The sequence below is a fragment of the Arachis hypogaea genome, chromosome 12 (genome assembly GCF_003086295.3).
Source record: "Arachis hypogaea cultivar Tifrunner chromosome 12, arahy.Tifrunner.gnm2.J5K5, whole genome shotgun sequence".
NCBI lineage: Eukaryota > Viridiplantae > Streptophyta > Magnoliopsida > Fabales > Fabaceae > Arachis > Arachis hypogaea.
Genome location: NC_092047.1, coordinates 87,592,375 through 87,602,854, shown reverse-complemented (window position 1 = coordinate 87,602,854; position 10,480 = coordinate 87,592,375). Strand labels below are relative to the sequence as shown.

General features: G+C 32.9%; 1 long non-coding RNA gene across 6 annotated transcripts; it reads right to left on the bottom strand.

Annotated features, from left to right (window-relative positions):
- Nucleotides 1–5,054: 5,054 nt before the first annotated feature.
- LOC112727650 (uncharacterized) lies at nucleotides 5,055–9,846 on the bottom strand. 6 transcript variants are annotated; one of them, XR_011868697.1, is made up of 6 exons: nucleotides 8,870–9,479; nucleotides 7,520–7,618; nucleotides 6,703–6,900; nucleotides 6,338–6,430; nucleotides 6,026–6,251; nucleotides 5,055–5,580 (listed from the first exon to the last, which is right to left on the bottom strand). It is a non-coding gene; the product is annotated as an uncharacterized lncRNA (long non-coding RNA). The 6 variants fall into 6 exon arrangements; XR_011868700.1 differs by having other exon boundaries at nucleotides 5,055–5,599; nucleotides 8,870–9,420; XR_003812720.2 differs by having other exon boundaries at nucleotides 5,055–5,599; nucleotides 6,338–6,488; nucleotides 8,870–9,250.
- Nucleotides 9,847–10,480: the final 634 nt, after the last annotated feature.

Below are 10,480 nucleotides of genomic sequence, written 5' to 3'. Positions count from 1 at the left end.
CAGAGAGCTCGATAGTTAATAATAATTTGAGAAATTGGGACATGATGATGGTTATAATGAGTTGAGAACTCAGAAAAGGATGGTGATCTTGTTGAGTAATGATGGTGTGCCAGGAACTATATCCTTAGAATGATTTATGATGAAATAGATGTTGTTGTTGTTTTCCTTCTCTGTCGTAAGAGTGTGCCAGACACTATATCTTCGGAACAAAAGCGTGCCAGGCGCTATATCCTCGGACGTGGCAGAAAGGCGACATCTGAAAGGATGTGTCGGGTTGGCATTATGGACCGAAAAGTGATATCACGAGCCAATAGGACAGGCATTCATCATATGCATCTTCTATGTGTTTTGTTTTTCTTTGCCTAATTGCACCTTTTGCCTAAATGTATAATATGCTTACTTGCTTGTTGTTTTACTTGCTGTACATGTATATTACTTGTATTTTACTTGCTTGCATTATCTGTGTTTGTCTGGGATTGAGGAGGTTCAGAAGGCAGTGGCGATGGGATCGCATGGAGGTTAGGCAGGCGAAGGCTGTGGGACAGCAGAGAATCGTTAGATTAGAAATTCACTAAGTTAGATAACCCTTTTTCATTATGGTTTTAAAGTTAATGTTTTAAAGTTTACTTATGATTTAAGCTTGAATCTCATGATGGATATGAAGCTCTAGGATTGCCTTTGGCGTTTAGGAGTCTTATATCTTACATCACTGGGCACTGTTACCATATTGAGAACCTCCGGTTCTCATTCCATACTCTGTTGTTATTTTTCAGATGCAAGTCACAACCCACCTCAGTGAGTTGTTTTGATGGTGACAGAGCGGAGGATCTTCACTATGTTTTGAAGTCTTTTTGTCTATTTTGTTTTGCTTCTCTCACTTTTGTACTTATTTTGCCTAGAAGCTTACTTTGAGAGGAAGTTTGTATAAACTGTTTTACTTTCTAAACTCTGTATCTCTGTATATAACTAGTCGGCTTACACTCTGCGAGCCGTGGCTAAACTTTTATGACTATCATACTTTGATATATATATATATATGCCTTGATATCTGTATGTATATCTTGTGCCTTAAGTTGTAGCTTCGTGTGAATGTTTTGCAGTTTTTCAAACTCTGTTTTTGAGCTTATTTCTTCATCGGGCTTCTAGAATTATTATTTCTTTCTATATATAAATATGTATGAGCTTTAGACATGTCGTAACCTTTGATTAACCTTTGCTTTACGGTGCGAGGTAAGGCTTAGGGTAATTAGGGTATTACATTTAGTGGTATCAGAGCGGTTCTTTCTCGTGAGCCTGAGGGATGGACCGATTGTGCTTCATTGTATACTCTATGTCTTTTTCTTTGATGCTATTTAGGTTATCTCATTGATATTGCATAACATTCTTGTTTGTGAGTGCCTTTTTGGGGATAATTAAAGCACTGTGCTTTTGATATTGAGACTAATCACCTTGATATCGATTGTTTGGTGTAGACAGGAACCCTAATGACTACTCGCGGACGAGGTCGTACACGTTCACGATGAGAGACTGGAAATGAACAACCAGCTGATAACCATGCCGAATTTATGGCGGCAATGACTAATCTTACTACTACTATGGAGGTGAATGCTGCTGCGACTCTACAAGCTATGCAGAGGTTAGGTCAACCAACTGGAAATGGAGACGGTGATGGAAACGGGAATAATAATGGGGAAGGAAATGGTAATGACTTGGTTGGTGCTCTGATGACCTTGGCTACATTTCTCAAGGTTCATCCACCGACCTTCAAAGGTTCGACCAACCCTACAGAGGCGGATAATTGGTTCCAAGCTATGGAGCGTGCACTACAGGCTCAACATGTCCCGGCTAACCAATACGTGGAGTTTGCGGTCTATCAGCTGTTAGGAGAGGCACAACATTGGTGGCAAGGAGAGTGCTAGTTGCTGCGACTTCCGAATGCAGAAATCCCTTGGGATGTGTTTCAAACGACGTTCTATAAGAAGTATTTCCTGGAGTCGGTGAAAGAAGCAAAGGAGTTAGAGCTTATGTAGCTGAAGCAAGGCTCAATGTCAGTAGCAGAGTACACAAGCAAATTTGAAGAGCTCTGTAGGTTCTCAAGGATATGTCAGGGAGCCCCTGAGACCTATGAGAGTTGGAAATGTATCAAGTACCAAGGAGGCCTCAAGGACGACATTATGACTACTGTAGCTCCCTTGGAGATAAGAATGTTCTCGGAACTAGTGAACAAAGTGCGAGTTGTGGAGGACTCTGCCAAAAAGGTAGCTGAGCCGAGAGGAAATCGTGGTTCTACTGACAACTGAGCTCGTGGTGATTATCTTGGACCAAGGGGACAGAACTTTAAGAAAGATGGATACACTCCTCAGCATCTTCAAGGTCAAGGAAACTTCAAAAAGGACAACAATGCCCAGTTTCACCATATGAGGGGGAGTCACCTGTGTTATGCTTGTGGACTACCTGGGAACCTAGCCAAGAACTGCCGTCGTAGGGGAAACCAGAACATGAGTCAGAATCAACAACCAGGCCGTGTGTTTGTTTTGGATACGAGTGAGCCGACGGAGTCGGATCCTCCGATGAGAGGTAAGCATATACAGTTGTTGTGATGTGTTACTAGGACCCGGTTGGCTTAGTTTTATCTTATGAAAGATTGTCATAAGTTTGGTCAAACTTAGAGATTCGTTAGAGGGACCAATGGAGAAGGAGGCTTTTGATGCATGTAGCTGAGTAATCCAGACTCTTAGTGACAAATCATTAGAGTGACGAAGCGGAAGGTGTAACACCCTAATATTCAAATATTTATGCTCGAGTCATAAGTCAATGATATTACAGTGGTATAACTCTCAGGTGGATTTTTATTACATAATTATAAGTATAATTGAAAGAAGTATTAATCGAGAAGTCTGAAAAGAGTAAAAATTAAAATCGCGAAGTCGTATCACTCACGCATCGACAACTAAAAGATAAAGCGTGAAGTCAAAAGTGATATACAGATAAAGGCATTAAGGAGAATAAGAGAAAGACAGTATATAGATATATAACATAAGTAAATAGCCACTAGTCGCGACCCGCAAAGTTCAGGCCGACTAGGGTACAGTATGAAAGTAGTTGACAACAGTATCTCCTAATCTCTCCAAAAAAAAATAAAAATGAAATTCAGACTGAAAGTAGTTGACAACATGTATGAAAATTATTCATCAAATTCTGACTCAATGTAATATAGCTATTCCAAGAAATAGAAATGAAATTCAGACTGGTTGATGTGATAATTGTATCATGGCTAAAATGCATAAACTTCCCTTTTATGATTCTTCAACTACTTACATTGCTCCTCTACAACTTGTCTTGTCTAATGTTTGGGGACCAACCCCTTTGACTTCTCATAAAGGTTTTAAATACTATGTTACATTTGTGGATGCCTTCTCTCAATATACCTTTCTTTTTCTTTTACAAACCAAGTGTCAAGTTCTCACAGCATTCAAACAATTCAAGATTTATATGAAAAATCTCACAGATCATAAAATTCAACAATTTCAATCAGACAATGGAAGCGAGTATGTTTCCAATCAATTCACATCATTTCTTGCTTAACAAAGTATCTTGTAGAGGTATTCTTGTCCATATACACCTGAACAAAATGACATTACAGAGAGAAAATATAGACATCTGATAGAAATGAGCTTGACTATGTTATCCACTGCTGCAATGCCTTTAACTCTTTAGGATGAGAAAATTGTGACTTCAATTCACATCATTTCTTGCTTAACACGGTATCTAGTAGAGGTATTCGTGTCCATATATACCTGAACAAAATGGCATTAAAGAGAGGAAATATAGACATCTGATAGAAATGGGCTTGACTATGTTATCAATTGCTGCAATGCCTTTAACCCTTCGGGATGAGGAAACTGTGACTTCAACTCACATCACTAATCGAATCCCAACTCCAAATCTTCAACATAAATCACCTTATGAATTAATCTTTGGTACTACACTAGATTATACTAATTTCAGGGTCTTTGGCGGTTGTTGTTACCCTCTTCTTAGATCATATAATAAGCATAAATTAGAGACAAGATCTCAAAAATGTGTGTTTATTGGATATGCTAGTAGTTCAAAAGGCTTTAAGGGTGTGTGGTTCAAGAATTAATTTTCATTACTAAGAATATTATTTTTAAGAATATAATGCCTAGGAATGAGATTACTTGATATATAAGATTCCTATGTTTAGTTATAAAATTTAATGATTGAAATATTATATAATAATCCTAGGAATGACTAAATTTTTGTTTGGTTGAGTTTAAATTTCTTGGTTGTATTATGTAATATATCAAAATTACGCTTAATCATTCAAATTAAAATATTAATGACTAAAAATTAAATATAAACCTAATTAAATATTATATTTTTACATTAATTTTTTTTAATTTAAAAAATATTTCTAATAATAAATTTATTAAAATACTCCTAATAATAAATATTTAGTTAAAATTATTATTGATTCTAATTTTTTTAAATTTACTAAATATTTTAAAAAATATTTTAGTAAATTTAATTGTTAGGGGTATTTTAAAAAAAATTAAAAAAATAAAAATATATAATTAAATATTTTAGTTAAAATTAGTATTGATTTTAATTTTTTAGAATTTACTAAAATATTTCTAATATTAAATATGTTTAATATGTCAAAATTATCTTTACTCATTCAAATTAAAAAGATTAATAACTAAACTTAATAAATATATGAAAAAATTTACATATAAATATATTTCAATATAAATTCAATATAATTATTTTTAGATAAAATATTTATTTTTATTTCCAAAAATATCTCCTATATCAAATTTTTTAATTTTTTTTAAAAAAATTAAATATAAAACTAATCGATTATTATTTTTTTGTACATTGAAACTTTTTGTGAATTTACAAAAATATTTCTACTAATAAATTTACTATAAAACCCCTAATAACAAATGTTTAATTAAAATTAGTTTTATCACAATTAAATTTACTAAAATATCCCTAATAACAAATATCACAATTAAATTAACACAAAATACTTATCTAAATTTCTAAAATTTTCATAATCCATATTTCGTCTCATAATTCATAATTGAACTTATACAAAACAAATGTCAACATCTAAACACATGTATTAAATACTTAAAAACTGACAATTTAATATAATCTATAAAAATAGCAAGATTTAAATCAATTTCTTCAAAAGTGGCAAAAGTTCCTCCAGTTGAAGTTGGAAAACCATGTCGATCAGACTATTGTCCCTTATAATGCTAAGGCTAGCCTTCATTCTATCATCAACGCTTAAACCAAGAACATCCCTCAACAGTGCCATTAGCTTTATTCTGCGCTCAATTCCTTCTTTCTCATGCTTAAAATAAGAAACCATATCAACTAAAATGGCTGTGTGTTCTTGATAAGCACCTTTCATATCTCTCATTGATTCTGTTACTATGTCAATCACTTCCTCACTTTTGCTCCCTTTTTTTCTTTTATTCCTTTCTATAGATGAAAAATTAGGAGCAGCAAAAGCACCGGGAGCAGCAGGAGCACCAGGAGTTGGAGGCTCTTAAAATTGAAAGCAACACTGATGAGTGTGTTGCAAATAAAAGAAAGAAAGAAAGAAGAAAGCTCGAGATGATGAAACTATAAACTTGAAGAAGATTATTCAATATTGGTAGCAATGAAGAACAAGTAGCCTAAATGATTATATATGCTCTACACTTGTATATACAAGCATTACCTCTGCCTTGGCCAGCAAGACTAACAACACTAACTAACTAAACAGAACCTAATAGAATATTTCTATCTAAATGCTCAACATGATGGGAATAGTTAAGGCTAGTCACAGTCACAGGTTAAAGTAAATGTAACCGAGTAATATATGAATAATATATGAATAAGTGAATCAAGAATAAAGAAAACAGTAACTATTGAACTAATGAAGAATAAAAAAAAGTAACTATTGCACTAATGAAAAATCACTCCAAATTAGAGTCAATTTCTTACGTACTTGAAAATCAGCTTCATATTCTATTTCGGTCTTCCAAATTTACTTGGGTGTTTTCATTCACTTGCCGATCACTCAAGGTTGCTTCGCGCTCAGCCTCCATTGTAGCAACTGCTTGAGTTACATTTTCTGCATTGCCTCCTTGAGCCCTATCTCTACCAAATGCTATTCCCAACTCTTCAAAATGTGAAAATGGTTTATTGTAGAGGCCATTAGCATTAGGATGGGACTGAAATTAAAAGAAAAATAAATAAGCAATAAATATTAAAAAGCTAAGATAAATAAACTTGTATTAAGAAAGTTGTTTAGAATTACACTCTTCCATTTATTGCAAATTTATCGCTCCACCACAATCATTTTATCTGTCGTTCCAACCAAATCCACTCCCAGCCGTGCCCATCATCTTAACTATTACAAAATATTGTCTTTTTAGCAATTTCACCCTTGATTTAATGTGTGGATTAGCCTAAACATAGCATAACAATTTAGAATTATTACTACTAAGACTAAATTCAATAAACTGAATTAACAAAAAGGCATTCTTCTATTGTAAATTAACAAACTATAAATGATTTATTTAATAAACAGATTCAGATTATCTAATTAACAAACTATACAATTATAACACAACTATACAATTATAAACAAAGAAAACAAGTATTATATAAAAAAAACTATACCTTAAGATCACATCTATGGATCTTTTCATGAAGCATTTTTTCCAAATGTTTTTCATAACCAGATTTGAATGTGCCATTATCACAGTTCCAAGAAGTAGTTGCAAGCTCCACTAAACATTCAACTAGTTTTGCATCTTCGTGTGGTGTCCATTGACGCTTAATTTATTTTGAATTAGGTCAAGAATTCTCTTTCATTCTCTACATATTAATAAGCAGAAAATAAATACAAATGAGACAATTTCCATTAGCAGATTAGTAAGCAAGTAACAAGATATATTCAACAATTTTTATTTACAGATTAATAACTGAAAACTGAAAAGAAGTAGGTGCATAGATCAAAGGAGTCTGAAGCAGGGCCAGTGAAGGACTTTATTAAATGATTTATATAGTTTGTATGAGAAATAGTTACAGGATATGCAAAATGTAGCCATTCAACAAGACTAAAATAATAATACTATTGAGCATAGTTCAATTCTAACTTAAAATTGAAGGAAGTTAGTTAATTGGACAACAATTCTGACCAAGCTATCGAATACTATGTACTCCTGGTATTGATTATGACATTAACTAAAAAATACATGTTTTATTATTATGTAACATACAAAACGCCTCATCAATCACATCATGCATGGAATGTTGATTCTGCTAACAACTAATAACAATCATTTGGTGGGATCAATAATATAGAAATTGAATTAAAAAATAAAATTATTAAGAGAAAAATAAATATTGTTAGTGATATATATGTGGTGTGCATATGGAATAACAGAATGGACTAAAGAGACAGAGCAAAATTCTAGTATGAAGGGATTCATACTGATGATGCCGGAAGATTATGAAGTCTCTCTAATTGTGGAACGTAACCACTCTTCGGCCTTTAAATTCTGGTTCTTGTGGAAAAAGTGACTGTATCAATCTATTTAAAATGAGGAAAAATCATTAAATAAGGAGATTTAAAAGATGGGTCCTTCTACTAAAATTGTTTTCAATGCACTCAATTAAAAAATCCTCAATTTATTTGAGAAATAAATAAACATAGTTCAAACCAGAGTTTTAGCAAAAAAATAAATAGAGTTCAACCCACAGAGTTAAGCAATTTATTTGAGAAATAAAATAAACATAGTTCAAACCACAAAGTTAAGCAAATATTGCCACTGAAAAAATAAATCAGCATCTATATGTCATGAAAAAGGAATTAGGATGTATCAATTAAAACAACAACCATATTTAGCTAGAAGACATTCAAATTTTGTAAATCAATTCAAGTATGCAATACATATTATTAGTAGTCAGATGTAGCAGCCAAAATCAGAAGTTAATAGCTTATTGATTCCATTTCCTTGAAATGAATGCAACTCATCATCATCATTATTGTTTGAAATGAAATGAACTTCCTTCCCTTTCATTTTAAAATGAAAATAACTCAATTTTTTCAGCGCCCTGTTTGCTTTTAAAAAAAGTTCACGAGCTTAGCCATTTAGCAAGTAACAGAGAAGTAATTATCCTGTATCTAAAATTAAAGATAATAATAAAAGAAGGCAGAGAAATGGAACAAAAATTAGCATATTTTTAAAGAGATTGATTTCAGGCATAAATGAAAACGAAATAGCAATTAGGAACTTTACTACTACTACTACTATGCTAATATCATAAGTTCCTAAGCTACAACTACTTCATTTCAACCAACATAAAACCGAACAAGATCCTTAATATGCAACAAGATAAGAAATGAAATTAAATGCTTTGCAAGTTATATAAGAAGATTCTAAATGAGAAAAGAAATGAAGCCTTAAACAGAGGAGGCAGCAGAGCAGCAAACAAAGGGGAGATGAGAAAGATTGAGCAGTCATTCAAGCCAAATTAAGCATGTAAAAATATATTTTTGTCAGATTCAAGAAAAGAAACTATAAGCTTAAACTCTTTATTGAGGCAAATTAAGCATGTAAAAATACGTTTTTGTCAGATTCAAGCCAAATTAAGCATGTAAAAATATGTCACAAGCTTAAACTCTTTATTGAGGCAAATCATCAAACACATTGTTTGCATGCAACATAATCACAGAGAGCATATAAGAAATCAAGCAAAATAAAAAATTAACTAATCAAATTAGCAGTGTATTGTAGAAAATTAGTGTAATATGATGTAGAAAGCATAAAAAAACCCAAACCTTAATGAGAGATTCGAAAAGAATTCGCAGAGAAAAGCAATGCGAACATGAACTCGAAGAAGAGAAGGAGACCAATCTTCTATTTAGGGTAATGTTGGCATCGGCGCAACTGCAATGGCGGTGGCGTTGGTGAAGCCTCCACTGATTTCAGGAAAAACTCAAACCTTAATGTGAGATTGGAAGAAAATTCACAGAGAGAAGCAGTACGAACATGAATCGGAGAAGAGAATGAGACAAATCTTCTGTTTAGAGTAACGGCGGCGCTGGTGCCGGCTCCGGTAGCAGTGGCGTTGTGAAACTCACTGATTTGGGGGGAAAAAAAATGCTCTGCTAGGGCTTCGTTCTTCAGAGAGAAATGAAAAAGAAGGTGAAATCTGTATTAAATAATAGGGGTAATTTAGTCTTTTTATTTCATTATTTACGTTCCATTTTCATTGGAATTAAAAATAACTAGAAGAGGGATAGAAATTAAATTGGTGGTAATTCAATTCCTTAAAATAAAATATCCAGAAATAATTTTTAAAATTTTGAAGCAAATATAGAAATAAGACATTCTCATATCAAAATTTCTTGAAATATACTTGTATTTCCTCCAACCACACACCCCCTGAGTGTTTATCTTCTTATGATAGGATTTATATTACTCGAAATACTATTTTTAATAAGGATATTTATCCTTATAAAGAATTATTTATTAAGCCTGAACCTTTTAACATTCATTGTGATACTATGCAGAATGCTATTCTTGGCGTTGGTTCTACACATAATACCTCTAATTCTCTCATATGAGCTCCTCAACCAAACACTCAGACAAACTCTCAGCCTGAGACATCTTTAAAAACTAATTCTGATGACAACCTTACTCATATCTCAAGAATAGAAGTCGGTTTACCCTTTAGTAATAGTCATCTTCCTAATCAGACTACTATATCTAATAACACCATTACAAATACTAGTACTCCTGTTATTCAGCCTACAAATTGTTCTCAATAGAATGACCACCTTAATAAATAAAAGAATCAACATCCAATGCTAACTAGGTCCAAAAATGGGGATACTAAACCCAGGATTTTCTCTACTAATCTAGAAGTTCACTAACAAGATGAACAAGTTCCTAAAACTGCTGTTGCTGCCTTGGCAATTCCTCATTGGAAAGAAGCCATGATTGAAGAATTTAATGCTCTTACAAGAACTAAAACATGGACCCTTGTGCCAAAACCAAATAACGCAAAGATTACTGATTGTAAGTGGATCTTTACTATTAAAAGGCTTCCCAATGGTAAAATTCAGAAGTATAAAGCTCGATTGGTGACATAGGGCTTCCACCAATCTGAAAGTTTTGATTTTGAACAAGTTTTCTCATCTGTAATTCGACCTACAACCATTAGAATTATTCTTAGCATTGCTTTATCTCATGATTGGATCATTAGGCAGCTAGATTTTAGCAATGCCTTTTTAAATGGTGAATTGAATGAAGTAATTTACATAAAACAAACAATTAGCTTTGCATCTGAATTTGATACTCATGTTTGCAGATTAAATAAGTCCCTCAATGGCCTTGAACAGGCTTCTAAAGAATGGTTTCTCAAATTAAGTAACACTCTACATACC